General features: G+C 34.7%; 1 non-coding gene across 1 annotated transcript; it reads right to left on the reverse strand.

Moving 5' to 3' along the window:
- Positions 1 to 5,353: 5,353 nt before the first annotated feature.
- LOC148568255 (small nucleolar RNA R71) lies at positions 5,354 to 5,461 on the reverse strand. The gene has a single exon (XR_015882719.1). It is a non-coding gene; the product is annotated as a small nucleolar RNA R71 (small nucleolar RNA).
- Between the last annotated feature and the right edge of the window lie 573 nt (positions 5,462 to 6,034).

Raw genomic sequence — 6,034 nt, forward strand, 5'->3', positions numbered from 1 at the left:
TCCCTTAGATTGTTTTGGTGTGCAACACCAAACTTAGCTTCTTGCAATATAGATAAAACTAATTAACCTTTTTATTAAAATAGCTATGAAAAGAAAACTACCTCAGGTTGGGTTGCCTCCCAACAAGCGCTCTTTTATTGTCATTAGCTTGACATCCTTCATTCTTTGATCATGGAGGCTGAAAATCATAGTGCCTCAGCTTTTCTCTTCTTACTGTGAACTTCCTTCCAGTCTTCTCTTTGATGATCTCTAGGTGTTCATGTGGAAGGATCCGGTTCACAGTATAGTACTCAGATAATTGTGGAGGCACCTTCATTGGTTGGGTGTTTAATATCACTTTATCCCCTGGTGAGAAACTCTCAGTGGGGATTTTCTGAATCCCAGCATTTCTCCCCTCTATCTCTTGCCTCTTTCCTCAACCTCCAAAATGTTTCAGGATCAAAAGGTGTGGATTATCGCTCTTTCCTCCTATCACAAAATCAGAAACACAAATAGAACCAGAAACTAAAACAGAGCACTCTGCAACTTGAGTGCAGTTAGAGTTAATAGAGACAAAGTCTCGAACAGTTAGTGGGTTAGTCAAAATTAAAGAAAAAGTGCTTGATCTAAACTACCACCTCACTTAATCATTGTCAATCTAATCAATCCCCGGCAACGGCGCCAAAAACTTGATGGGATATTTTCGTGGAAAAACGAATTTCTCCAAAACACCCAAACTTAACCGGCAAGTGCACCGGGTCGCATCAAGTAATAATAACTCACGGGAGTGAGGTCGATCCCACAGGGATTGAAGGATTGAGCAATTTTAGTTTAGTGGTTGATTTAGTCAAGCGAATCAAGATTTGGTTGAGAGATTTGTGATTTGCAGAATTTAAATTGCATAGAAAGTAAAGGGAATGGGTAATTGGCATGAAATTAAAGAGAACAGGAATTAAAGTGCTGAATCTTAAAGAACAAGAAATTAAATGGCAGAAACTTAGAACGCAAGAAATGTAAATTGTAAAATCTTAAAGTGCAAGAAATGTAAATGGCTTGAATTGTAAAGGGAATGGGGAGTTGGATTTGCAGAAATTAAACAAGGAAATGTAAAATTGCAACAAGCAGAGAAATAGAAGAAGGCTTGGATTGAATCGGATCTAAAACAGAAAAGTAAATGAGCATGAAAAGCAGTAAACAGAGGATGTAAAATTTGAATTCAGATCTCAGGACCCAAGAGACTAGAAAACCAAGTCTAGATCTCAATGCCTTCCTAGATCCAACAAGAACAATTGCAAAGGAGATTGTAAATTGCAAAGAAAGTAGACGAAGAAGCAAGTAACCGAAACTAAAATTGAATTAAGCAGAAAATTAAACAAGATCCCAAGGTGAGATTGAAACAGAATTTCTTCAATTCTCTACCCAAAATCCAAGACAAGAAAAGTAAAGAGTGCTGGGCAAGAACAAGGAAGAAGAGAGATCAATTCTCCTCCCAAATTCTCTTGAATTAAACAACAATGCTAAGAAAAATAAAAGTGAGCTCTAAGCAAAACTGAAAAGAAAGCTATTCTGAAAAACTAAAAGGGAAGCTCCCTTAAAAACTTAAATCCTATGCTATTTATACACTTTCTTCAAATGGTCTTCAAGCCTTCAATTGGGCCTTTGCTCTTGATGGAATTGGGTTGATAGAGGCCTTGGTTGATTGCTCTTGGAGTTTGGAGAAGAACCGAATTGAACCGGGTTGGAATCATGAAAGCTTGAGTAAAAGTTGGAGTAAAAGTTAGGGGCTAACTTTTGCTCCAACTTTTCACATCAGCACCCTTCCTTGCTGATACCAACGTTGGGGCAAAAGTTAGGGGTCTAACTTTTGCTCCAACGTTGGCCTCCCCTTGCTTATTCATGGCGCCAACGTTAGCCAAAAAGTTAGGGGCTAACGTTGGCGCAAACTTTTGCTAGCCCAGGGAGTGTTTTTCATGTGCCAACGTTAGCCAAAAAGTTAGGGGCTAACGTTGGCGCAAACTTTTGCTCATCCAGGGAGTGTTTTTCATGCCAAAAGTTAGCCAAAAAGTTAGGGGCTAACTTTTGCTCCAGCTTTTGCCCAAAAGTTAGCCAAAAAGTTAGGGGCTAACTTTTGGTCCAGCTTTTTGCTTCCTAGTTCATTTTCAATTAATCCAAAAGTTTGAGCTAAAGTTTGAGGCAAACTTTTGCTCAAACTTTTTGTTCTCTCTTCCTCCTAGCCATTCCTTCTTGCATCAACCTTTCTCCAAGCTTTCTTCACCTATCATTAATCAACCAAACACATCAAAGCTATGCTCAAAATCATGAGATATTCATTCTTTCATAATATGTGACAATTATAGCATAAAACCTCATGAAATAGCATGAATTCATACATGGTTGATTAAATCAAAGGAAACATGAAAATCTACCCAATTGGCTTGCTTTTGGCTCAAGAAAGTGCATAATTCAATTGAAAACAAAAGAAAAAGGCTAGTGAAACTAGGCTAAGATGACATGTCATCAGTAGCTGTGCCTGGTATTTTTCATCCGAGACGAGAGATCCGACAGATGATTAGCCGTATAGAAGCCGTGCCTGGACCATTTTCACTGAGAGGACGGATGGTAGCCATTGACAACAGTGATCCACCAACATAAAACTTGCCATGGAAGGGAGCATGCATGATTGGATGAAAACAATAGAAAAGAAGAGGTTCAGAAGCAACAAAGCATCTCCAAACGCTTATCTGAAATTCCCACCAATGAATTACATAAGTATCTTTATTTTAATTTACATTTTATTTATCTTTCAATTATCAAAACTCATAACCAATTGAATCCGCCTGACTAAGATTTACAGGATAACCATAGCTTGCTTCAAGTCGGCAATCTCCGTGGGATCGACCCTTACTCGCGTAAGGTTTTATTACTTGGACGACCCAGTGCACTTTCTAGTTAGTTGTACCGGAGTTGTGAAAAGTGTGATCACAATTTCGTGCACCAATTTTTTGGCACCGTTGCTGGGGATTGTTCGAGTTTAAACAACTGACGGTTCATCTTGTTCCTTAGATTGGGTAATTTTATTTTATGTTTAAACTTTTTTTATTTTTATTTTCGAAAAAAAAAGTTTTCGAAAAAAATGTTCTTCAGAGTTTCTAAGAATGAATTCTAGAGCTTCATGAGATATGTTGAAGCCTGGCTGGCTGTTAAGCCATGTCTAATCTTTTGGACTGAGGTTTTCACTTTTCATTGTAGAAAGGACATGTCTGTATTTGTTATGCTAAAGCTTGGCTGGCCATTTGGCCATGTCTAATTCTTTTGGACCGAAGCTTTAGACTAACATTGCATGAATTCTGGAATTCTTATTAAAAATTTTGAATTTCTTTATTTTCTTTTTCCAAAATAATTTTGAAAAAAAATACAAAAAAAAAAATTAATAAAATCATAAAACCAAAAAAAAATTTTGTGTTTCTTGTTTGAGTCTTGTGTCAAATTTTAAGTTTGGTGTCAATTGCATGTTTTTAATTTTTCTTAAAATTTTTGAAAATTCAAGCATTATGTTCTTCTTTGATCTTCAAGTTGTTCTTGATGATTTTCCTTGTTTGATCTGTAATTTTTCTTGTTTTGTGTTTTTTCTTATTTTTCTTGTGCATTTTCAAATTGTTAGTGTCCCTAGTACAAAAGTTCTTAAGTTTGGTGTCTTGCATGTCTTTCTTTTCTTAAAAATTTTCAAAAATATGTTCTTGATGTTCATGATGATCTTCAAAGTATTCTTGGTGTTCATCTTGACATTCAAAGTGTTCTTACATGCATTATTTGTTTTGATCTTAAATTTTTATATTTTGTTTCATTTTGTTGTTTTTCTCTCTCCTCATTAAAAATTCAAAAGTAAAAAAAAATATCTTTTCCTTATTCTTCTCATAATTTTTGAAATTTTCAGTTGACTTGGTCAAAAATTTTTAAAATTTAGTTGTTTCTTGTTAGTCTAGTCAAAATTTCAATTTAAAAACTTTATCTTTTCAAATCTTTTTCAAATCAATACTTTTTCATTTTTTTCGAATTTCATTCTTAAAATTTTTCAAAATCTTTTTCTTATTTTTATTTCACATTTTCGAAAACTTTACTAACAATTAATGTTTTGATTCAAAAAATTTCAAGTTTATTACTTTCTTGTTAGGAAAGGTTCAATCTTTAAGTTCTAGAATCATATCTTTTAGTTTCTTGTTAGTCAAGTTATCAACTTTAATTTAAAAAAAAATCAAATCTTTTTAATTTCTTTTTTAATTCTTTTTCAAAATAAATTTCAATCATATCTTTTTAAAATTTTAATTTCAAAATCTTTTTCTAACTTCTTATCTTCTCAGAATTTATTTTCAAATCTTTTTCAACTAACTACTTGACTTGTTTGTTTTAATTTTAAAAAGTTTACTATTTCTTATCTTTTTCAAAACCACCTAACTATTTTTTCACTTCTCATTTTCGAAAACAACTAACCACTTTTTCAAAATTCTTTTTAATTAACTAATTATTTTAAATTCTAATTTTATTTTATTTCTTTTAATATTTTTGAAACTGACTTAATTAATTAAATAAAAATAAAAATATTTATCTTTTACCTCTTCTTAAAATTCGAATCCTCTCTCTCTCATCTCTTTCTATTTATCTATTTAATTACTAATACTTCTCTTCTACTCATAATTCGAACTTCTCTCTCTTCTCTCTGTTCGAATTACTCATCTCCTCTCTCTTCTCATTCTTCTGTTCTTCTATTCTTATACTCACATAAAGGAATCTCTATACTGTGACATAGAGGATTCCCATTCTCTCTTTGTTCTCTTCTTTTTCATATGAGCAGGAACAAGGAAAAGGACATTCTTGTTGAAGCTGATCCTGAACCTGAAAGGACTCTGAAGAGAAAGCTAAAGCACAACACTCCGGAGAGGACCTTACAAAAAATTTTGAAAAAGAAGCAGACATGGCAGCCGAACCCAACAATAATGCTAGAGATGTAAGGAAGATGCTTGGTGACTTTACTGTACCAACTTCCAACTTCTATGGAAGAAGCATCTCAATTCCTGCAATTGGAGCAAACAACTTTGAGCTTAAGCCTCAATTAGTTTCTCTAATGCAGCAGAATTGCAAGTTTTATGGACTTCCATTGGAAGATCCTCATCAGTTCTTAGCTGAATTCTTGTAAATCTGTGACACTGTTAAGACCAATGGGGTTAATCCCGAGGTCTACAGACTTCTACTTTTCCCTTTTGTTGTAAGAGACAGAGCTAGGATATGGTTGGACTCACAACCTAAAGAAAGCCTGAACTCTTGGGAAAAGTTGGTCAATGCTTTCTTGGCCAAATTCTTTCCACCTCAAAAGATGAGCAAGCTTAGAGTGGAAGTCCAAACCTTCAAACAGAAGGAAGGTGAATCCCTCTACGAAGCTTGGGAAAGATACAAGCAATTGATCAGAAGGTGTCCTTCTGACATGCTTTCAGAATGGAGCATCTTATGTATATTCTATGATGGTCTGTCTGAATTGTCAAAGATGTCATTGGACCACTCTGCTGGTGGATCTCTTCATCTGAAGAAAACACTTGCAGAAGCCCAGGAACTCATTGAAATGGGTGCAAATAACCAGTTCATATATACTTCTGAAAGAAATCCTGTGAATAATGGGATGACTCAGAAGAAAGGAGTTCTTGAGATTGATACTCTGAATGCCATATTGGCTCAGAATAAAATATTGACTCAGCAAGTCAATATGATTTCTCAGAATCTGACTGGAATGCAAGCTGCATCCGACAGTACTAAAGAAGCTTCCTCTGAAGGATAAGCTTATGACTCTGAGAATCCTGCAATGGAAGAGGTGAATTACATGGGAAAATCCCATGGAAACACCTATAATCCTTCATGGAGAAATCATCCAAATTTCTCATGGAAGGATCAACAGAAGCCTCAACAAGGCTTCAATAATAATAATGATGGGAGAAATAGGTTTGGCAATAGCAAGCCTTTTCCATCATCTTCTGAGCAACAGGCAGAGAATTCTAAGCAGAGCCTCTCT

The sequence above is a fragment of the Arachis ipaensis genome, chromosome B4 (assembly GCF_059453495.1).
Source record: "Arachis ipaensis isolate K30076 ecotype BB chromosome B4, ASM5945349v1, whole genome shotgun sequence".
Lineage (NCBI taxonomy): Eukaryota > Viridiplantae > Streptophyta > Magnoliopsida > Fabales > Fabaceae > Arachis > Arachis ipaensis.